The sequence below is a fragment of the Schistocerca nitens genome, chromosome 9 (assembly GCF_023898315.1).
Source record: "Schistocerca nitens isolate TAMUIC-IGC-003100 chromosome 9, iqSchNite1.1, whole genome shotgun sequence".
NCBI lineage: Eukaryota > Metazoa > Arthropoda > Insecta > Orthoptera > Acrididae > Schistocerca > Schistocerca nitens.
Genome location: NC_064622.1, coordinates 115706889 through 115731875, shown reverse-complemented (window position 1 = coordinate 115731875; position 24987 = coordinate 115706889).

The window sequence follows — 24987 nt, the reverse complement described above, 5'->3', positions numbered from 1 at the left end:
CTAACTAACCCTTTTCGTTGTACAATAGGAACCATTTAAAACGAACAAACACGCAACGCCACGACAACTTTTAACAATTAATGTAATAATCATCGATGCTGTCGATTCTTTGCAGTAGCGGCCGGCTGCTGCGCGTCGCTCAGGCAGCATCTCTGGGCGCAGCAAGGGCGATATGGTATATCGCTGCAGTCGCGCATGCTCGCATGTCATAGACGCTCTCATATCATCTAGAACACAATTTGATTTTGGTTTTACCACATCATACACGTATATTATCGTGACCACCAGGTGTTATCATTGATTTATCATGCAGGACGCTCAGCACCAGTAAGGTAGAACGTACCCCGTGCGTTTTGACACAGCACAGAGTCTGAAGCTATATAAAGCCCAACCCTCCCCCCCTTCCCGTCCCTCCCCACAACCATCATCAGTCCTTGACATTGCCTAGTTGTGTCAATGAGATTCTTGCAATATGAAATGGCTAGCCAGTAGCAATTCCAGCGGCACTGGTGACGGGAAACGGCCTAACTTGGGGCAATTGCCATTTAAGTGTTTATAAATAAATTATAAGTTCAAATTGTGACAGTTATAAAATTTCATAGCAAAGTATTCAAATTCTCCGAGATTGTGATATAATTTCGTAACAAGTGATTATCAAAGTTCTTTTTTTTTTCTTGATATAATTTCGTAACAAGTGATTATCAAAGTTCTTTTTTTTTTTTTCTTGCTATTGCAGCATTCATTCCGGAAATGCTGGCCAACTTAGTGTCAGCGGGAAGCTGAAAGTCGACAGCAGCAGCAAGCCAAAGAGGTTATGCTACGATCGTGTAAGTGATTCTCAAAATTCTGTTCGTGATAGTTTACATGTTCAGAAAGCAGCTCTTTATGTGTTAAATTGTTTTTATAAAATTTGTGATCTCGCTGTTGCAGCATTGAAGCGGCACGTGACCGACCTTGAGCGACTTCTGGAGGCCAAAACGCAGCAAGAACGTAAGTACATTTGTAATATATTGCTGTTATGCATTTTTGTCATTGTATACAATTGTGTGAAACACATGTTCTTCATTGTTGTGGATGTTGCTATGGAGCAAGAGGTGGAGGAGAATCTAGTAGGGGTATGCAATGGGGATGAAGACCAGGAGTCATCACTTCCATCTGGTATGAACTTTTTATTTTTTTTTCGTAGTTATGTATAATCAATATTCCGCTGTAGTAAATTCAGTATCAATCTTTTGTGTTGTTGTTTTGTACAATCAATATCCCGTTGTAGAGGACATCCATGAGATGGACCAATGGCTCCAGAACAACAAATTAGGAGTGGATCAAATACCCGAGTGGTTGCATGAAATGGCAGATGCTGAGGACGCTGAAAGGTAATGCCATCTCACCCTTTTGGACGAAGAGGAGGAAAATACTTGATTGGGTGGAACAACTAGCAGAAAGGTGGACTGTTCACCCTCACTGGCAGTGAAAGGTATGTGTGCCTCAGCGCATACCACTCACCCCAGAAGGCGCCTCCTCCCCAACGCCATCATCCATCAGGTGGACACAGTCATGGTCTTCACCTAGACATAGTTTTATTGGTACCGTTAGTGATAAGGAACCCATGGCTAGCGGTAGTGCTCTCTCCCACCCTGGTAGTGAAGGACATGCGGCATGACCCCTCTAGAATGCTCAGTCGTTTCCAGGGCCTGCGAGGGGCGTATGTCATTCACTAGAATTAAGAATCCAGCTTGGGGTTCACGACCCAGTCAGGTTTCTAGATGCATGCCTCCAGGTGCTGGAGATTGCGCTCTACTCTGCTGCGAATTGACTCACCCTCCCGGACAGCAAGGTGCTGCTGAGGAGAAAGGCCTGCACTACATCTGGGGTGATAATAACGTTATACTTCGGAGTACATCAATTGCTAAGTGGTATCGTGAATTCTCCTTGGGTGCTATACTCGCCTGGTCTTCCGAAATGGAAGTAAGAGGATCAGCTAAAGCACTCAGCCAGATACCACACCTCTACATCCATATTCATGCCTGTGAGGCGTTAAAAGGAGGGTCCAGTTATATCAAACTCCTTGTTGATATCAAGAACAAGCAGGCTTAAATTAAAAATGAAAAGAATAATACTTGTTTTGCATGGTCAATCCAGGCTTGTGAGAGACATTACAGTTTTAGTTGAGCAACTGGCTGAGTTCGGCTGGTAGAAAAATCAGGTCAGTGTACTGTCTGTTGAGAAACATATTTCGTTCTCCAAACGAATAAAGTCAAAAATTACGCACTGCTTCCTTGACATGCTGCGTTTTATGCAGGCACCACTCCAAAAATTAGTTGAAACTCTACCTCAGAAAGATATCTATCACCCGATCTGCATACGCTACGGAGGAGAGGTTTCAGCTTCTGACTAGCAAAAGAGTTTTCCCTTATGTGCATCTGGATAGTGAGGCAAAACTAATGAACCAGGCTACCTGACACACCTGCATTTACCAGTATTCTCTCAGGCGTTGCCATAGTGAGTGCAGATGATGAACATGCTATGAATGCCTGGTTGGAACTCAACATTCCCAATTTGCATGAATCCACAAGACTATACATGGACACCTAAGTGTGCTTGCTTGTGGATGTTTTTCAAAAGTTCTGGAGCATATGCATTTCCACATACTCTCTGGACCCTGCCTTTTACTAAACTTCATATGGGTTGTCCTGGGATGCAACGCTCAAGAAAACGAGGTGCAGCTTCTAACTTTTGACTGGTGCTGATACGCTTCTTTTCTGTGAGCGTGAATTCCGTGGGGGACTTTGCACAGTGTGTCCATGGACACGACAAAGCAAATAACCCACCTATGGGTGCAGGTTTCTTTGCGTCTGTCGATTCAAGTTATATTTTGTATTTGGATGTGAATAACTTACACAGGCAAGCCATGATGCGCCCGCATCTCGTGGTCGTGCGGTAGCGTTCTCGCTTCCCACGCCCGGGTTCCCGGGTTCGATTCCCGGCGGGGTCAGGGATTTTCTCTGCCTCGTGATGGCTGGGTGTTGTGTGATGTCCTTAAGTTAGTTAGGTTTAAGTAGTTCTAAGTTCTAGGGGACTGATGACCATAGATGTTAAGTCCCATAGTGCTCAGAGCCATTTGAACCATGCCATGATGCAGTCACCGCCAGTTGGTGGGTTTCAATAGTTACCTGAAAACGAAAGTGAATGCCGTTGTGTCCAGAGCAACAAGTTCCACAAAAAAGCACTATTTGTAAACTGACGACCACTGTTGGACACAAGCCAGAGATACAAGGAAAAAATGAAATGATTGTGTGGCATTGTTGGCCAGGAGGCCCCAACTGGGGAAGTTCGGTTTCCGGGTGCAAGTCTTATTTCAATCGACGCCACATTGGGCTACTTGCGCGTCGGTGATGATAATGAGGACAACAAAACACCTAGTCCATGAGTGGATAAAATCCTCAATCGCGGCCGGAAATTGAACCCGGGCCCACAGCGTGCTAGGCAAACACGTTAGCACTCCGCTAAGCAGGTAGACAGAGGTACATTATTCATCATCGTAATCTCCAGCAGGGCCTCAGCTTAGGGATGGAGCTAGGTACAATCACCCGACCTATCTCCTTCAATCAGTCTCCCTGGTTGAAAGGGTATATTGAATTGAAAAACCTAAAAGAAGGCGGGCTCGACTAGTGATTTTGAAAAAGATTTTTATAAATTAACGAATAATTCTGTTTTCGCTAAAACCATACAGAATGTAAGAAATGAAAGCGATATTTTTATTAGGAGCGAATGGGATGGTCTTTGAGGCTTAAGAATGTGCATCACTAGACCAAATTTTAAGTGGGTCATTATTATCAAGGAGAACTTCGTTGCTGTTGAGAAGTCAAAGGTTTCAGTAGAGTTTACGAAACCTATCTATTTGGCTATGTGTATACTAGACATCTCCAAACTCCTCAAGTACAGCTCCACTATGAGTGTGCTAAAACTCATTTTGTGGAACCAAAGTTACTTTAAATGGCTAATAGCTTCATCTGTTGGGTGAAGAACTGCAGTACATATGAAGTAATTTAATATCAAAGTAATCAATTCGATACATTGGGATACATAGCCGGTAATCCTTAAGGCATTGTTCCTCATAACAAGAAGCTTATTGGCTTAATGAAAGATGACGCGAATGGATTGCCGATTATGGAGTTTGCGGGTGTAAGATCCAAAATGTGTGCATATCGTACAATATATTGAGACCCCAGAGGTTGGCCAAGTGTGTGTAACGTGTGGCATCACACAGTCGAAGACTACTTGCAATGCCTGTACAGTGGTGTCCGTGGTGTTCCACCGCAACCTTCGCATATGGTACAGCAAACTAGTACTCGATCACAAAGCCACGAGGCGTACACTGTGCTGATATCTAAAGAAGGATTGGCACCTCATGACGGTAAAAGAGACATTTGTGATGACGTGATCGAAACCCTCCCGTACTCACATTATTTACTTGAAGTGCGATAGGGGGTGGAGGACTCCAGCGGTGTGAGTGACTGGCTGAGAGAGAGCTTGTATGCCTCTTTTGTCACAGTGTAAATATTGTATGTGTATGATGTGCGGTGTGCCTACATGTGTGATTGCTTATGTGTCTGTGTGTATGCTAATGAGTGCATTTGAGTGTGGCAGTCTGTGTAAATATGTATGCCTGCCTGTAAACACATTTTTTCCTTAATAAGTAGAAAATGGTTCAAATGACTCTGAGCACTATGGGACTTAATATCTGAGGTCATCATTCCCCTGGAACTTAGAACTACTTAAACCTAACTAACCTAAGGACATAACACACATCTATGCCCAAGGCAGCATTCGAACCTGCGACCGTAGCGGTCGCGCGGTTCCAGACTGAAGCGCCTAGAACCGCTAGGCCACATCGGCCGGCCCTTAATAAGTAGCATACCATGTATGCATGAATATATAATCACAAAATTATGGAAAAAAATATTAAAAACAGATAAAATGTGCAATATATAAGTTTAAAAATTGAAGTAAAATCATCAAAGAAGTTATAAAATTGTAAATTGAGGAAAAAAATATTATTAACATATTTTCTCCCTTTTGCACTTCATGTGTGTGTGTGTGATTGTGGGAGTACATGAGTAAATAAAATAGTTATTGAGTTTCACCAACCGCTAGCTGCCCAAGCCATACTAGTTTTAAGTGTGAGTTCTACCCAGTTGATTTTATTGCAGCTGTTTGGGATCAACATTTTAGGGCCATCCGCTCATTGTATTATTGAATAATTTCAGTGGCTTGAGTCGGAAATGTTTAGTATACCCCACTGCGACGTATATATTAAGCCTTCTATTTGGGTGGAATTTCACAAGTAATAGTATTAGTATTAGTGAAAAGGAATCTTTACCTTACAGTAGTTATAACCAGTACTGCAATGTAAAGAAAAAATTTTCTTCAGTCGGTACTGTTATTTGTAAAACGGAGAACTGTGAATAAAAAAATTTGAAACAGTAACAAGAATTGTGGATTTAAAAGCTGTGTTACTTTGTGTATTGTAAAAACAAGATTTGTAAATGTAACGCTGTATTACTACTGTGAATATTTCTGACTAAATACACTACTGGCCATTAAAATTGCTACACCATGAAGATGACGTGCTACAGACGCGAAATTTAACCGACAGGAAGAAGATGCTGTGATACGCAAATGATAAGCTTTTTAGAGCATTCACACAAGGTTGGCGCCGGTGGCGACACCTACAACGTGCTGACATAAGGAAAATTTGCAACCGATTTCTCTTACACAAACAGCAGTTGACCGACGTTACCTGGTGAAACGTTGTGATGCCTCGTGTAAGGAAGAAAAATTCACACCATCACGTTTCCGACTTTGATAAAGGTCGGATTGTAGCCTATCGCGATTGCGGTTTATCGTATCGCGACATTGTTGATCGCCTTGGTCGAGATCCAATGACTGTTAGCAGAATATGGAATCGGTGGGTTCAGGAGGGTAATACGGAACGCCGTGCAGGATCCCAACGGCCTCGTACCACTAGCAGTCGAGATGACAGGCATCTTATCCTCATGGCTGTAACGGATCGTGCAGCCACGTCTCGATTTCTGAGTCAACAGATGGCGACGTTTGCAAGACAACAACCATCTGCACGAACAGTTCGACGACGTTTGCAGCAGCTTGGACTATCAGCTCGGAGACCGTGGCTGCGTTTACCCTTGACGATGCATCACAGGCAGGAGCGCCTGCGATGGTGTACTCAACGATGAACCTGGGTGCACAAATGGCAAAACGTCATTTTTTCGGTTGAATCCAGGTTCTGTTTACAGCATCATGATGGTCGCATCCGTGTTTGGCGACGTCGCGGTGACCGCACATTGGAAGCGTGTATTCGTCATCGCCATACTGGCGTATCAGCCGGCGTGATGGTATGGGATACCATTGGTTACACGTCTCGGACACCTCTTGTTCGATTGACGGCACTTTGAACAGTGGATGTTACATTTCAGATGGGTTACGACCCGTGGCTCTACCCTTCATTCGATCCCTGCGAAACCCTACATTTCAGCAGGATAATGCACGACCGCATGTTTCAGGTGCTGTACGGGCCTTTCTAGATACATAAAATGTTCGACTGCTGCCCTGGCCAACACATTCTCCAGATCTCTCACCAATTGAAAACGTCTGGTCACTGGTGGCCGAGCAACTGGCTCGTCACAATAAGCCAGTCACTACTCTTGATGAACTCTGGTATCGTGTTGAAGCTGCATGGGCAGCTGTACCTGTACACGCCATCCAAGTTCTGTTTGACCTAATGCCTAGGCGTATCAAGGCCGTTATTATGGCCAGAGGTGGTTGTTCTGGGTACTGATTTGTCAGGATCTATGCACCCAAATTGCGTGAAAATGTAATCACATGTCAGTTCTAGTATAATATATGTGTCCAATGAATATCCCTTTATCATCTGCGTTTCTTCTTGGTGTAACAGTTTTAATCGCCAGTAGTGTATTAAAAATTGTTATTCGTTAGCATACATCTTGATTGATATTTCACAAATCCCTACCCTTACAAATGTATATAAAGACAATATGTACAAGGTATTAGTTTGAAGCATGAGGGAGGTGACATTTAAGATGGAGGAAAACAAAAAAAGTATGTAATGATTGCATGGGATTTCGCCTATCGTACTGCACATACAGGTTTTTGGGAAAAGTGTCACGTGATCGTGTCCGCTTCCAAATAAATACTGCAAACATATCTAAAAGTATATCACCTGTGCTTGAACAAAGCCACAGACGTAGAATGTGGGCACATATACATACTATCTAAGTGGGAACTTGGTAGTAAGAAAGAAAAACACAGAGAGTGAGGTAAAAAAATTCAATTATTTTCATTAATCCAACTTAAAAGTAATTTAACACTTTCGCAAGGAAACACAACACTATTTTCAAACATCTTCATCTTCTTCTTGAGCTGATGAATAGGAAGCAGGGCACCTGTAGAATTCCAGGTCTTGCAAAGATACAGTCTTGAAGATTCGCAGAATCCATGTGACCTATCTTCTCCTCGCCTTTGACGCAGATGATCGAATATTCGATGTGACGTCATCATATCTTTATAAGGTATGCCAGGATTGTCCCAGTGAAGTCCATGAAAGAAACGTGTTAGCCACTTCGCACTCGCCCATGTTTTAGCACACTCCACATCCTTGAAATACCTTAGTAATGCAATGCTTGCTGAGAATGTCCCTATTATACCAGCATCTTCTGTGTATATTATGAATGCAACAACTTTAAATATGAATTTTCTGCACTCATCATAGAAAAGTTGAATGTCAGCAAAGACGTTCACACTCCAAGTTGTCAATGTGAAACGCTCTGGTTATGACACGGCAACGGCCTCGCCGCAGTGGCTACACCGGTTCCCGTGAGATCACCGAAGTTAAGCGCTGTCGGGCGCTGTCGGGCGTGGTCGGCACTTGGATGGGTGACCATCCAGGCCGCCATGCACTGTTGCCATTTTTCGGGGTGCACTCAGCCTCGTGATGCCAATTGAGGAGCTACTCGACCGAATAGTAGCGGCTTCGGTCAAGAATACCATCATAACGACCGGGAGAGCGGTGTGCTGACCCCACTCCCCTCCTATCCGCATACTCCCTGAGGATGACACGGCGGTCGGATGGTCCCGGTAGGCCACTCGTGGCCTGAAGACGGAGTGCTGGGTATGACACAGCACTTCGTCATTTATGCAGCACGCTACACAACACTAGTAAGTGGGTAGAACTAGAGCATACAGTGCAATGAGTTCTGGGGAAATTGATGAGGTCTCAAATTTGATTTGTACATCTATTGGTCCTGTATTAATTATCTCATTCTGCTTAGAAGAGTCTGTTACGCTGATTGGCGCCAACTCTTTGAATTTCCGTGGACTTCATAGGTATACTTCCTCTGCAGCACCTTCATAGTAAGAAGTCCAGAACTTTGCATTCATGTCGAATGTTACACTGTATACATTCTGCTCCCACTGTAGTAGTAAAATGTCATGCAGACAGAATTCTGAATTCAAGTAGACTCTGGCATTAGTGGAATCATTTGCTGGATTCGTCCTTCTGTGAATTTCGGAGTTTCCAGCTGCACGGAGGTTTTAATAGACCATATTTGTCGGCTCGCTGTTGGCAGGACTGGATTCTCAAAAACCTTCCATGAGCGGAAAGTAAATGACAGATACGTACCTGTATAAGAACTTTTAAAAGCTTCAAACACTCCTCGTCTGCCAGTGGTGTGTGGCATTTTCAATACAATTCTATTGATGATGGTCCGATTCTCCTCTTGAACTCCTTCAAAGTATGAGCTGCCACCCGTTGCACTGTGTTCCAGAATAAGTTCCTGTTTAGCATTCATAACAATTGGTTGCATGACCTCAAACTACCCCACAAGCATTTTTAGACGTATGCATGCAGTACATCGTCGGAACTCGTCTGCTGTTCTGCCCACAGGCTCGTCTATGAAACATCCTGTATTTTCTAAACCATTCAAATCCGCTGACGGTGATGAGACACATATTTTAAGGGTTGATGCTACGCCGACATCATATGTACAATCAATCTCTACTCCATTAAGATTATGTCGTACTTCCTGGCACAGGAATGCGAAAGCATTACTCGTTAAATTTGATGCCACTGTATGACTGCCATCCTTTTTCTTAAATGATCCATCCATATATATGAAACTCTAGCATGGAAAAATTAAAGCGTCTTGGTGCTAGATGACAATCCTAATTTCATCGTTCTTGTTAAATTTCGTTGAAGCATAAGGTTTATGTGAGAAGTATTCCTAGTGTATGATTCGCTCATCATATTCGACTGGGTGTGCTATATTGAGCGAACACGTCATTGCGAGGTTTCAAACCGACTGACTTGAGAAACGCGTAGTTCGCACGTTATCACCTCACGGTTCTTCTGCGAAGTGCTGTGCAGTGCGCTGTGTCAGCTGGTTTTATACCTTTCGCCCATCCTGTCTTAAATGAAACCACACAACGATTTCCTCACCATGAAAGTCAGCAAGTTGGTGTTCTGGTCCACAATACGCAGCTTGAGGCAGTCCAATGTCTGAACTGTCACTGGAAGGTACATAGCGTTGGCAGGCATCTCAAAAATCTTATTCTCTCCTCCAACTGATGGGAAAAATCCATAAATTCAATGAATCAGTGTATCGTTAAGCTATCAGTTCGTTGCAATCTTACACTCAATACGGATTGTACTGACAGGGAGAATAACCAGTGTCTGATCAGATTTGTAAAATTTACTGGTATCCGTCTTCCAAACATGTCCCTTTGTGAAATCCAGTAGTGGCCGTATTGAACCTTTCTGCATTCACCGTTCGGGTTCGATTCCCGGCTCGGTTGGAGATTTTCTCCGCTCAGGGACTGGCTGCCACGTTGTCTTCATCATCATTTCATCCCCATCCGCCACGCAGGTCACCCAATGTGGCGTCGAATGTAATAAGACCTGCACCAAGGCGGCCGGACCTGCCCGGCAAGAGGCCTCCCGGCCAATGACGCCAAACGCTGATTTCCATTTTTTCCGTTTCAGATTTATGTGTACTGATGTTTGCACGGAGCTCAATCCCCTTTTCCAGAGTGTGTTAAAGATTCGTTTAAGTCATCAGTATCGTATGCACCAGGTTCAACTTCCACAATTTCGTTTTTAACATTAACTTCAGATGCAGTTTATTGTTAGCCTCCGTGATATTTGGGATGGCGTTGTATGTCTCCAGTCCAATCAGCGCGATGCTTCAATCTCCAACGCTTAAATCAGTTGGTGGGTAATTCCCGTCCTTAAATATCATCCTTAAACGTCAGGAGGAACATGATGCATAGGTGACCATGGAGGAATGTAGGAAAGTCTTAGTAGCGTCGCAAATTGTAGAACACATGGCTTCTGCCTGTCAAGTATAATTCTTCTGTAGTTTTCAGGTCGCCGAATGAGTCGAAATAGTAGATGTTATTTTTATTTATTTATTTAACATATGCTACCCAGTGAGTTCCAGTTTCATAATTCCGCGTTCTCCTGATTTCCACAAACTCTTCGGTAATGTATTCTACAAACGTACACCTCAGAATGGTGAATTTCATCTTAACATACCTAAGCAGATCTGTATTTGTAAGTGCCCTGTCTAGCACGACTGCTATGGGGCTTTTCTTTGTTTGTCAAGAGACTTGGTCCGTCCTTGTATGGTTTCAATTATAGTGCTTTTCCGATGGCCGCTGCCTCTATTATGTGGTTATGTCTTCGTGCCTCCTGCAGTTGCTCCTGAGAGTTTTGAGCATTCTTGACTGTCCTGGCAATAGACGCAGCACCCCCGCCCAGTGAGCCCACTGCCGAGAGAACGCCTAGGGCAGGAATGAGGAAGCTAACTCCACCCGACGTGCAGTGCTCATATCTTAGTTGAACTTCTTCACATCTAAGTCCAACTTAACTTCACCGTGCATGGTTTCTTCATCTGCAAATTCTGCAATGCGTCTACCTATACGAACTTCCCTTCTGGCATAGCTATATCAGCTAAAATTCTGTCCGCAGTGTGACGATCTTTATTTCCTGCGTAAGCGATGTCGTGTTCCATACACACTTCGTAGAGTAGACTTATCCCCTCATCACTGCGTGCCAGTCTTAGTTTGCTGTGAAGCGAGGTCGTGTTACATGCACGTTTCGCCGAGGAGATTTATCCCCTCATCACTTCGTGCCAGTCTTAGTTTACTGCGAAGCTAGGTTGTGTTCCAGCACGCTTCGCCGAGGAGACTTATCCCCTCATCACTGTGTGCCAGTCTTGGTTTGCTGCGAAACGAATTCGTGTTCCATGCACGCTTCGCCGAGGAGACTTATCCTTTCATCACTGTGTGCCAGTCTTACTTTGCTGCGAAGCGAGGTCGTGTCCCATGCACGCTTTGCCGAGGAGACTTATCCCCTCATCACTGCGTGCCAGTCTTAGTTTGCTGCGAAGCGAGGTCGTGTTCCATGCACGCTTCGCCGAGGAGCCTTATCCCCTCATCACTGCGTGCCAGTCTTCGTTTGTTACGAAGCAAGGTTGTGTTCCAAGCACCCTTCGCCGAGGAGACTTATCCCCTCATCACTGCGTGCCAGTCTCAGTTTCCTGAGAAGCGAGGTCGTATTCCATGCACGCTTAGCTGAGGAGACTTATCCCCTCATGACTGCGTGCCAGTCTTAGTTTGCTGAGAAGCGAGGTCGTGTTCCATGCACGCTTCGCCGAGGAGACTTATCCCCTCATCACTGCGTGCCAGTCTTAGTTTGCTGCAAAGCGAAGTCGAGTTCCATGCATGCTTCGCCGAGGAGACTTATCCCCTCATCACTGCGTGCCAGTCTTAGTTTGCTGCGAAGCGAGGTCGTGTTCCATGCACGCTTCGCCGAGGAGACTTATACCCTCATCTATGCGTGCCAGTCTTAGTTTGCTGCGAAGCGAGGTCGTGTTCCATGCACGCTTCGCCGAGGAGACTTATCCAATCATCACTGCGTGCCAGTCTTAGTTTACTGCGAAGCGAGGTCGTGTGCCATGCACGCTTCGCCGAGGAGACTTATCCCCTCATCACTGTGTGCCAGTCTTAGTTTGCTGTGAAGCGAGGTCGTGTTCCATATACGTTTCGCTGAGGAGACTTATCCCCTCATCACTGCGTGCCAGTCTTAGTTTGCTGCGAAGCGAGGTCATGTTCCATGCACGCTTAGCTGAGGAGAATTATCCCCTCATCACTGCGTGCCAGTCATAGTTTGCTGCGAAGTGAGGTCGTGTTCCATACACACTTCGCCGAGGAGACTTATCCCCTCATCACTGCGTGCCAGTCTTAGTTTGCTGCGAAGCGAGGTCGTGTTCCATGCACGCTTCGCCGAGGAGACTTATCCCCTCATCACTGCGTGCCAGTCTTAGTTTGCTGCGAAGCGAGGTCGTGTTCCATGCACGCTTCGCCGAGGAGACTTATCCCCTCATCACTGCATGCCAGTCTTAGTTTGCTGCGAAGCGAGGTCGTATTCTATATACGTTTCGCCGAGGAGACTTATCCCCTCATCACTGCGTGCCAGTCTTAGTTTGCTGTGAAGCGAGGTCGTGTTCCATGCACGCTTCGCCGAGGAGACTTATCCCCTCATCATTGCGTTCCAGTCTTAGTTAGCTGCGAAGTGAGTTCGTGTTCCATGCACGCTTCGCTGAGGAGACTTATCCCTTTATCACCCGTTGCCAATTGTCTATGAAGTTATGTTCCAGGTCCACAGAAGTTATATCCAGGAATGTGTAATTCGACTGGTAGTTTGTCGAGAACACCGCCTCCTCCTTTAATGCGTCTCCCATTACGCATATTATAGTACTGAAGTGGTTATGATCTGCGCACCCTATTGTGTAGCAATTCACCGACATCGATCCAGCTGTTTTGTGATTCAGGAAAACTAACCCATTTAACTAACGCTTCGATCTTTCGACGCCATATGACCCTCTCCACGAGACACACTTCCGGTTCCGAGCTCTTCTGTAACTCTTCTGTGTAAAAGCATCCTGTAATTTCAGTACCGCTGCTGTCCTTTAAGAAGGAGATTCTAGGATTCGTTCTCTGCACTTTTGAAATTGTGAATATCTCGGTTTACCAGTCTGGCATGTATGAATTCTGAAATACTGTTTGTGTTTTGTAATGCGTACTAAATCACTTGCATTCAACTGCTGTTTGTGAGGATCTACAATTTTAATGCAACTGTATAATGTTACTAGACGTCTGTTGTCATGAACATCGATTGACCTCATTTTTATTGTGCGAAGTCTGGTTTGATTATGCTCTGCAATTATTTCCGGGACTATTTCGGTCCATTTGAGTAAGCCACGAAGATTGAATCGCATCGACATTTGGGCTTTCACTGTTCTCTTCAGACATTCCACGATACTCGCCTTCAGGTGGGTGAACGTCGAGTAGTGATGTATTCCACACCGCTTCATCACAGTCTTGAAATATCCATTGTAAAATTCGCCGCCTTGATCTGTTTGAAGGTTGTCTGGGCTTCGATTCTTTCCTGTCTGCAGCAATCGCTCAAATACATGCGCGACATCTTTCCTTCTTCGCTTTCACTGGTAATGGCCAGGCAAATTTTAAATAAGAATCAATGACGATTAGAATATATTTGAATCTGTTATTTATACGTGAGTATTCTCTCATGTACACAAGATACACCTGCCACAGGTCGTCCAAATCTTTATTCATAACATTTCTACGAGGGTACGTTTTGCATGTTGGTCTGTGCAGTTTTCGAACTACAGTCTCCATACTTATTCGATGATACCTCTCACTTTAAGCTCAGAAATTACTGAAACAACTTTGTTCAAATGAGCTGTATAACCAGAGGTAACTGTAGCCAATATATTAGCTTGTTGGCGTCATCGTAATATATATACTGCGGGAGTCGATTGCTCACTGTTTTGTGCTAAATGTCAGTACCATCACCAATGTAACTTTTTTCACCATCCAATAAAGGTTTTATAATGGATTTGTGTTACACACTGCTTTGGCTTTTCACATTCTTGTCCAGGTCAGTCAAATGCAATATTTCACGATACATTACCAGATCTCTAGGGAAATGATTCACAATTTTTGTGGGTCGTAGAAAAATAAGGTTCATCAGACCACGTGTTCTCTGAAACTATCTCCGATCTGTATTGTGTTCTCAATTAAACTTACAGGCTGTGTGCCCAGCATGTATGGTTTTACTCTGCTGACACCAAATACTTTGCCTATCCTAGCATCACTGTGACGCTTAATGAAATCGGTAAGGGCATTGTCGTGATTGCACAATTCTGCTAAGAGTTAACTGAGAAATTCTGTAACTGGCGTAAGAGTTTTACTTAGTGTTTGCTCCCACTTCAAATGCCCTAATCTCAGCAGCCGTAATTTCTCTCAAACGGCCTTCCGTGCCTCAATTACTTTAAGCTTAGTTGACATATCATTGTATACTAATAGGACTTCTGTGCAGCATTAGGTTTTATTTACCCACTCTTCTTCTTCTTATGCTGCTCTCCCTTATTAGTAACAGCTATTTTCACTTCAGTTATGTCACCTACTCTCTTTTCATTTGTATTAACCCATTCACACAATGTCCCCTTCTCAATAACAGCTACTTCCCCTTCAGTTTAGCTGTTTACTTTCTTTTCAATTGCATTAACCCGATCACTCAGTGTTTTGTTCAGTCTCAGAAGGATATGAGAATATGTTTCTAGTTTCTTGCATATGCCTCCAACTATACATTCGAGAGTTTGTGTTCTCGCGCCCATGTACAAGCAAATGTTTTGTCTACACACACACACCCAGTCAGACTGAGCTGCCAGCATGCGTGTGAATTTAATTGTGGTGATGCATACTTGTATACTGATGTACTCACCTCTTTCCAAGGCTACATTTACAGGAACTCCTGGAAGTTCTCTCTACAAGGTGAGTCGTAAATGAGGAAAAATATGTCGTGCAAAATTGTTACACACTGAGCTACACACATAGATTCGTTTTCCGCATGTTCCTATGTCAATAAATGACAATGCAATTGAATGGTAAAAATCTGGAAATATGAAGTGGACTTTTGGGTGTTAACGACATTGGTCAAGGGGACAGATAGGCAACAGGGCACAATATGGAAGTGTTGTAGGTAGTCTAGCCGCTCACGAGAAGGCGAGGCATGCGGTGTCAAGAGACGGTCTGCGTGACTCTGCGAGCAATGACAGCGCCCACATCTATCTCGTACCGGTTACGCTGGCCGGTATTATGTATCGTGGCTAGTTGACATAGGAAAAGGTACGCAAGGGGGGCTGCACTACTGTACACGGATGTTTTATAATTTGGTTTTTGTGTCCCAGACTTAGTTTTAAGAAACGAGTACAAAGATACAGAATACAAAATAAAACTACACAGGTATGTGGCAATTAATACAAAAGAATACAATACAGCTGTACAAATCGTAACTAACATAGAAACACATAACCAGAAGCTGCAGTGACGGTTTATAAGTGCTGTTCGAAATGACGGCCACGATGTGTGTGGCAAAGTTGGACTCTTCGCAGGAATGATTGCTGAACACGATCCAACATGACTGTATCTATTTGCGTAATATCACAGGCATGTTGTATTCTGCGTTGAAGGGTGTTGACATCATCAACCTCTCCTTCATATACCACAGATTTCAGATGGCCCCACAAAAAGAAATCCGGTGGATTCAGGTCTGGCGACCTTGCTGGCCATGCTACAGGGCCTCCGCCTCCACGATCGATCCATTATGATAGGAAGGCATCGTCCAGGTGGCGTCGCACTGTTCCGCTGAAGAGAGCGGGGGCACCATAATGCAGATTCATACGAGAGGCCAAACTAACGTCTTCCAACAATTCCGGCAATGTAACACCCAGGAAACGCTGATACCGCTCTCCTGTAAGCCTTTGTGGTAGCACATGTGGCCCTATGAGATGGTGATCGATAACACCACACCAGATATTGACACCGCATCGTTGTTGGTACCCTCGTATCACTGTGCTGTGAGGGTTTTCTTCCGCCCACTCGTGCATTGGTGAAATAGGCTTCGTCGATGAACAGTATTGTTCGTGAAAAATGCTGGTCGTGGGTCTGACGCCGTAAGATAAAGTTACAGAAGTCCAGCCTCCTCCGGTAGTCTTCCGGCAATAATGTCTGTACCTTCTGTAACCAAAAGGGACGGTAATGGTTTCTATGGAGTACTCGCGTAACAGTAGATAGTACATTCCGACCGCAGTGGCGAGAGACCTGGTGCTTATTGTTCGGTCCTCCGCAACAGTTTGTAACACTTTTTCTTCGTCATCCGCCCTGTACGTCGACGGTCGGCCACGACCTCTAAGTCCTGGAGGTGCTACACATGCACCATACTCCCTCAAGCGCCTTTCCACAGAGTAAAACGTTTTTGCGGATGGAAGGCGCCGGCTAAGAAACCTCTCTTGATACAGTTGCCTTGCAACGTTAGCTCTTCCATCTGCAAGCCCGTAGGTGAGGTGAATGTCGGCGTATTCCTCGTTTGTGAAACTTGCCATGGTACTTAGTAGTAACACTGTGACGCTACCGTTAGCAGCTGTCGATACGGCGAGTATCGGGCAAGTGAGCAGAGGTGTTGTAAACACGTCACGCACGCCGCGGTTTTAAAAAAAATGGCTCTGAGCACTATGGGACGTAACATCTATGGTCATCAGTCCCCTAGAACTTAGAACTACTTAAACCTAACTAACCTAAGGACATCACATAACACCCAGTCATCACGAGACAGGGATAATCCCTGACCCCGCCGGGAACCGAACCCGGGAACCCGGGCGTGGGAAGCGAAAACGCTACCGCACGGCCACGAGCTGCGGACGCCGCGGTTTTACTTCCGCCGTTGACCACTCTCTCCGCTTACAGGACACATATTCCCTGACATGGGACTGTACACTCCGTTACCACCGGCAACGTGTGATTCACAAGTTCTGATACAATTTCACTTACATTACGATGGGATTTGTTCTTTCTCGTATCTTTCAAACGCTGGCAGATACACATCAGCTCATTGGTGTGTCATGTGTTGTATCTATGGGTGAATGACATGTCGTGATCGTGAGGCTCTTCGGTATCTTGTTCAATGGTTAACAGGTGTTTTTGTTTTACGTACACAGTACACCGAGGAGATCGAAATTAACAACGGTGCGCCACGTGTTACGCATAGCAGCATGCGGTCCTCGACATATTTTTCCTCATTTATGACTCACCCTGTATACCTGCCATCATTTAGTTTTATTGTTTTATGAATAACGAGAAACCCATACTGCGAGCGATTCCATCAATTTGCACATATTTTTATAGTATCATTGAATGGAATATTAATTCCTATATAAACCTGGTTAATTTGTTTTAAATTCAGATTATCCTCTTTGAATGCTATAACTAGATTTGCATTGTCCCTTACCAGCTGTTTTTGGATTCTGGATTATGTCTGACTCAGATAAAGTACATCACCAGCCATATGGCGACCAAAGCAGAAATATCGTCGAATTTGATTTTGATTTTCCACAGAAACATCGTCACATATGAACACTGTGCTTCACTTTAGTTTTTCCGAACGTCGTGTATGTCACAACATCTATGCACTGAAGTATCTCCTATAATAATTGGTATTTGGGCTGAATCAGTATTTTTGAAAATACACATACATGCCCAAAGCGGACTCTATTCGGATCTGTTAGCAACATCAGAACATTTGTCTTCTCACAGCTGGATGGACCTACAGTTACTGCACGTATGTTGTCAGGGAGGAGTACGCCATTCTTCTTCCATCTTGCACATTGTCACAGCTTCAGTCACTTACAACAAAGTCTTGATGCTTCACCCACCCTGCCATGATATCTACTACGTCAGGTACTGGCTTGCAATGAGCTTTTATAGTATTTTCTGCTGTTGCATGTTTGCAGTGAAAATACTATTAGAAATAGCTTCAGTTCATGCAATATAGTGTGAGGTATGGAATAAAACACATGGGGTGCACTGCATCAGTAGGTTCTTTCTTTATCTTAACACCAGTACAAATCAAATGGTTCTTAGCGCTATGGGACTTAACTTCTGAGGTCATCAGTCCCCTAGAACTACTTAAACCTAACTAACCTAAGGACGTCACACACATCCATACCCGAGGCAGGATTCTAACCTGCGACCGTAGCAGTCGCGCGGTTCCAGACTGTAGCGCCTAGAACCGCTCGGCCACTCCTGCCGGCTAACACCAGTACAGTGCACAGAAAATAAAGCCTTATTGTAAGCACAGAATTCAGCACATATTTCTCTCGAATTTATTGGCAGTACGTAAGATTCTCTTGGCACCGTACTGACCCACTGTTCGAAGACGTTTATGTGCACTCTGTACAGATTTACTATGCAATGCCTCTATACACAGCTTTAACAGAAGGCAGCCATCTGTTTAATCTTCCCAACACAATGTGTAGCAGCACCTGTAGACCAAACAAGTTTGTAATGATGGAGTGCTGTAGACAAATGGATGTGTCACCTGATTTCACACGGACTCCAAAGTCATCATACACTGTTGTAATGGATACAGTTAGAGTAGCACAGTTAATGTCTGGAGGAGGATGTCTCAGATGATACTCAGCAGTCAACTGCAGCTTGATGTAGGCTTTTGCACGACACACTCCATCGCATTCCACGTCCGTAAACTACACTTTAAGACTTTTAGCTGCATTCTCGATCTTTATCAGAACACGCCAGTCTCTGTCTGTGGATACTTCTCTACCAATATGTAAACACTTCGAGCCACAATTGGTAAAATTATACACTGAATTGAACTGTAGTTGTGCACAGGTTTTAATTTGTATCTTCTCATCCACTACATCCTCACTTTGACCACGCAGTATCACTGGAATATTCTGTGATTTCGCAAATGAGGGGGTCCAGAGCCAACCTGCGTCATGCTGATTAGAAACCCCTTGTACATTTCTGTGAGTCAGGAACTGGCTGGGTACCTTCAGGGGAGCCGGAGGTCCCTATGCTGCCCATGTTAAAATCACTAAGTTTGAGGAACATTTATGAATAAACTACCAAATAGAAAAATTTGAATTATTTTTACATATAGAGTGGTTTAGTATTGCAGTTATGACAGAGGGATTTTGGAGTATCTTTTCTAGTTTCCTTCCAATTATTTTTTTAATTAATGACCCAAATTTTTTTACAAATAATTGCTTTATAATTAAACTGAAATGAAACTACTGAACATATTGCCAAATGGCTGTGTTACAATGTAAGTTTGACCACTAGGAGTGCTGTATAAAAATTTCATCTCTCTAGCTTGAGTGGATTTTGAGAAAATGTTCCTTATATTCGAAAAATTCTAATTTACGGGAAATGGCTATCAAAGTTTCTCAATACATTCCTGCACTATAGGATGGATTATCAGGGTCTTCTTCTTCATCCTCCAAAAGCTTCCTATTCTGTCTTCTTTTCTGGCCTGTTGTTCCATCATACTTCATATGCCTTTCTCTTCTTTCTGCTCCTCTTATCCTTTCTCTGTCAATATTTCTTAGTGCTCGTACAGTGTTCACCCCAGCTGTAAATCCTAATGCCTTCAGAACTTCACACTTCACACCGTTCCCTTGGTTGTAGGTTGCTATTGCATCATAAATGCCAAAGTGCAGTGTTTTTATGCTTACAAACGCCCTTTTAGGAATCACTTTCCAAATCAAATTGTTTACGATCTCATTAGCATTCTGCGTCTTTCCGTGTAGACATTTGTGTAACAATTCTGGGTGTGCTAAGTCATGAAAAATTGGTTTTATTGCATTTATCACAGCTGCTGGCAAACCATGTTTGTGATCATAGTCCTTTTTTGCATTATATTTGCACCAGGAATCTTTTCGGCACAGGCTGTGTTGAGGGTATTCATTGGAAGAGGCAGTATGAAGGAACAATGCCCACACTGCTTTTCGCATGTCACTAACATTACTAGTATTTTGCGTTATAGCATACCCATAGTATCTCTGTAAACGTTCAATCACCTCATCAGTAAGCCTGCCTCTCCCTCCTATTGTCTTTCCATCACTGAGCTTACTTGAACCCAAAGCTTGTTTGAGCCTTCGAAGCCGTGCACCCATACGCTTTTGCACATGATCAATGAATTCCAACTTTTCAACTACAAATTCATTTCCATATGGTTTCAGTTCCTCTATAGTCTTGAAACCTTTGGAGTCACCATCCCCAAGGTAGTATTTGTACCTAACTTTGTATCTGGGAACTGAACGTTCAAAAATTTGTTTCACTCCATCCACTTCCATTGCTCCACTTGATCCACTAAAATTTGCTTCACAGGTTCCACTGTGCTCCCCTTTGATATTATTTTTGCACCTACAATGTTTTGATAATATTTCAACATCTATCACTTTTGCACTATCACTACAAGTAGCAGTTACAACCCCATTCAGGGATTTATGACCCCTCTTTTGCCAGGAACCATCTAATGCCACTACCAAATCCCTAGAACCACCGTTCATTTCTACAGATTCCTCCACTGCTTCCTTCATGGTTTTCAAAGCCACATCTTCAACAGAGGATCCTACCAGTTCACAGTAGTACCCAAATTTGGTTGGAGGCGATGGCAAGTTAATAATACCACAAAACAATTTACCAGCAGCAGACCCTTTTCCAATGGATGAAGACCATACACAAGTCGAACATTCACATCAAACACTCTAGATCGTCCATTTTCACCAAAGAGACTGGCATGTGAATTGTAGAAAGTCACTTGATACTTGCAACATGCACAGATTATCTTCATCTCACAAGCTAAACCAAAGTGCTTTGTTATCTCTAGTCCCAATCCTACACTTGAACACATTTTGCACACAACACTTTCTTTCAGCACAGAAGATAATAATACAATATTCAGTACTTCGTTAATATCATCACTGTCACTAACATATTAACGAAATCTGTCACTTCCACCAGTCAGCTTCTTGCTAGAAGATGTCACAGGGCTATGGCCAGCCATGTGTTGCTTAGCAGAAGAACGCACTGTTTCAGTAATTGTAGTATCGCAACTTGGTATTAGTGTTAATTTTCTTTTCCCTACGTTCTTCCTCTTCTTATTTACACGGTTACTAAAACGTGGCATCGTAACCAGAACAACGCTTTACACAAGAAGTATAATACTGCCAACAACAGGCGCGACACTGAACTAATTCGAAACGGTAAACAGCAAAGAGACGATGTTCCGCGCTCTTAGCGCTTCATTTGTCACAGAAAACAATGTAGCCAACCCTTGCACACTCGCTGTATGCGTAACATAAGGCGCTGTATGCGTAACAGGCCGAGAAAATCCCAAGCAGTTCGCCAGGAAGTCACGAGAGGGTGTTAGATGCATACAGCGGCCGCCCATTTCTTCTGCAGGCGTGGGGGAAAATGGTAATAACTCCACTTCTAGGGCGAGTAGAACAATAATCAAAGTTTACATTAAAGAGGAATGTTCCAATTAATTTTCGGTAGCAAAAAAAATCGTAATTTTTTTAGATTTGACCACCTCCGGCTCCCCTTCAGTGGGCAATAACAGCTGATTGGCCTGCTTCATCAAGCCGACCAGATGCACGACAGGATCCCAGGATTCTGCCGCTGCTGCGCGTCCCCACATGCTGCGACAAATTGCTGCCGCAAACCCCGACAGGCTGGAGGACGTCGCATCCACTGATGAGCAAAGTAGAAGACCTGTTACAAGCGATAATAGCAGCACAAAGACTTCCTCTTCCCCACAAGACAGTAAACACAGACTGTAAGCAAGGGGTGCTTACACTTTTGCGGCTTCTTCCTATTCTGTTGCTGCTGTGGCTGGGCAGCCTGACTGACTGCAACTGAGGCTGCAGAGTTGCTGAGCCTATCTTATGCCCCTTATGTAACTGGATGCTGCATTTCTATTGCCTGCTGCCAATTTCTATCGCGTCTGGTGGCATGATTGTGTTGGGGGAGGGGGGGGGTCCACTTACGCTTTCTCTCCAGAAGGAACAGTGTTCAAGTCCCAGAAAGGGAACCACCATTTTGAATTTCCCGCCAATGGCAGGTCAGCACAGCCGTGGGTGCCGTTTCTGAAATCCCCACAATTTTTTGAATTTCCCCCAAAATTCGAAATTGCCGCCAATAGGGTAGGTGGGGGAAGGGAGAAGTGGGGAACCTACGTGCATGCTGGGGAAAGCACTTGACATCATGTGGGAGTGGGGATAATTAATTGATCAATTTAATTAATTTGCATGTCAATTTGGTATCCAAATTGGGATCAGCACCCTATTTCCTTACTACTCACGTCCGCTTCTACCAACGACCCTCCAGCAGTTGTCAACTGCACTGGGGAGGAATGCAAAGCCCAATCTGAAGAACCTCCTACCATCCTTGTGGCCAGCATGGCACCACGTTTCAGAACATGTATTGCCGTCCGTGGTGATCACACAGACAGCGATATCCCATCTTTTGTAATTCCAGGGAACCGTCATGAATCACAGTGATTTCATTATAACCATTGTCTTTCAATAAAAGAGTTTTTCTTTTCGTCTCATTCCGCATTTCTTTCAGTTACCTTCTGTACTATAATATCTACTGCAGCAGTTCTTTCTATGTCTAATCTGAGTTTCGTCAGACTGTGTTACTTGATAGTGATGCATCAAGCAAAAGCTACATTCGTACCTGAGTTTTGCACACCAGGGTATAAACATGTTAATCCAGAACTGATACAACACAGAGACTGACAAGATTGCAGTGTCATATTTCTGTTGATTCTTGAGAGATCAACGGCGCGCTGTGGATGCCGCACCACTTATTCTTAAATCACTGTTTAGCGCCTCCACCAGTCTGCCAGCGACTTCATTCCCCGAAGCATGAAACTAGGGGGCGCTTCGGACGTTCTTTTCAGTACACATGCAACAGATTTCAACGAAATTATTGATAAATGGATTTTTCCCACTTTTCGCCTTTTGCCATCACTTTGCAATAATTTAAGATTCACTATCTTCTCTTATACATTACAAACTGACATATCTGAGAGGACTAAAGAAATATATGTATCTGGACCGTTACAAAAGTCTGCGATTAAACAGGTAAAATTCGAAAACCACATGAAGCTGAGAAACTCAAGACAGAAAAATTAAATCCTCCACTAAGAAGAGAATAACAGGAAAACTGATTATCTCGAACATGACAGGAAACGAGTGAAAGGAACAACATTCCCTTCCATCTCCCCTACACCCCTCAATTCACTTACATGGCCACACAACCGCAATCCGCAGACATTTGTTAACAGTCTCTGACCTAACTCGAAAAGTTGTCGGTCCATTGACTCGAAATTATGACACAATGTTTCATCCGAATACGTGCATGTTTTATATGCGTATTTTATGCTGTAGATAAATGGGAAACGTTGTTACCAAAACTCTCGAAAAGTTCTGGGCCGAATTAACTCTAATTTATACACAATACTCTGATGAACAGTCAGACAGACATAGGCTATGTGTACTCTAAGACAAAAAAAAAGAAAAAAACAATGCACAACGAAGGAATTATCCAAATCGGACGGAAATCGGTAGATGTGATGAACATGTACAGACAAACAAATGCTTACTGTTGTGTCAGCTAGCAGAATGCAGACTAAGTATCGTCCTCCAATTACTCAGTACTCAGCTCCCAAAGTCTGAGACAGAATTGGGGCCAACTAGCGATGGGCGGCAGGTTAAATCAGCGTTAACAGGGGACGCTGAATTATTGTCTTCCTAGAGGTGTGGCAGTGACCCCTCTTTCCACTGACACACAGATCAGCGCTTTCTTGATGCCGTTTCGCAGCACTGCGCTGAATGATGTGCAGTCAGTGCATTAGGACTCCACGAGTAATTGGGTAATGGCAGTACCACAACTAATTTGATATTAGTTTGATATCAAATTAATTAATTAATAAAATAAAAATATAAAAGCTCCGTCTTTAGGCCACAAGTGGCCCTTCCGGGACCGTCCGGCCGCCGTGTCATCTTCCGAGGAGGATGCGGATAAGGAGGGGCGTGGGGTCAGCACACCGCACTCCCGACCGTTAGGACGGTATTCTTTGACCGAAGCCGCTACTAATCGGTCGAGTAGCTCCTCAATTGGCATCACGAGGCTGAGTGCACCCCGAAAAATGGCAACAGCACGTGGCGACGGGATGGTGACCCATCCAAGCGCCGGCCACGCCCGACAGCGCTTAACTTCGGTGATCTCACGGGAACCGGTGTAGCCACTGCGGCAAGGCCGTTGCCTACTAGCCCTACGCAAGCAGCTCCTAAAATCGCAATACAGCTCAAAAACTGAAGACGTCATACAACTCGTGTTATCTTGCTGGGGAAAAAATTTACAATAGCACTCTAAACAAATGACAGATGTACTCAAACTCTATATAAGATCATCCCTTCATCTAGAAGCTGTTGAGGAAAAGGCTGAAGTGAAAGGTACCATCCTTAATTTTTGATGGCAAATACACTCCTGGAAATGGAAAAAAGAACACATTGACACCGGTGTGTCAGACCCACCATACTTGCTCCGGACACTGCGAGAGGGCTGTACAAGCAATGATCAAACGCACGGCACAGCGGACACACCAGGAACCGCGGTGTTGGCCGTCGAATGGCGCTAGCTGCGCAGCATTTGTGCACCGCCGCCGTCAGTGTCAGCCAGTTTGCCGTGGCATACGGAGCTCCATCGCAGTCTTTAACACTGGTAGCATGCCGCGACAGCGTGGACGTGAACCGTATGTGCAGTTGACGGACTTTGAGCGAGGGCGCCGTGCAGGTGAGCGCCGCAATCAGGACTGCATACGACCGAGGCACACAGGGCCAACACCCGGCATCATGGTGTGGGGAGCGATCTCCTACACTGGCCGTACACCACTGGTGATCGTCGAGGGGACACTGAACAGTGCACGGTACATCCAAA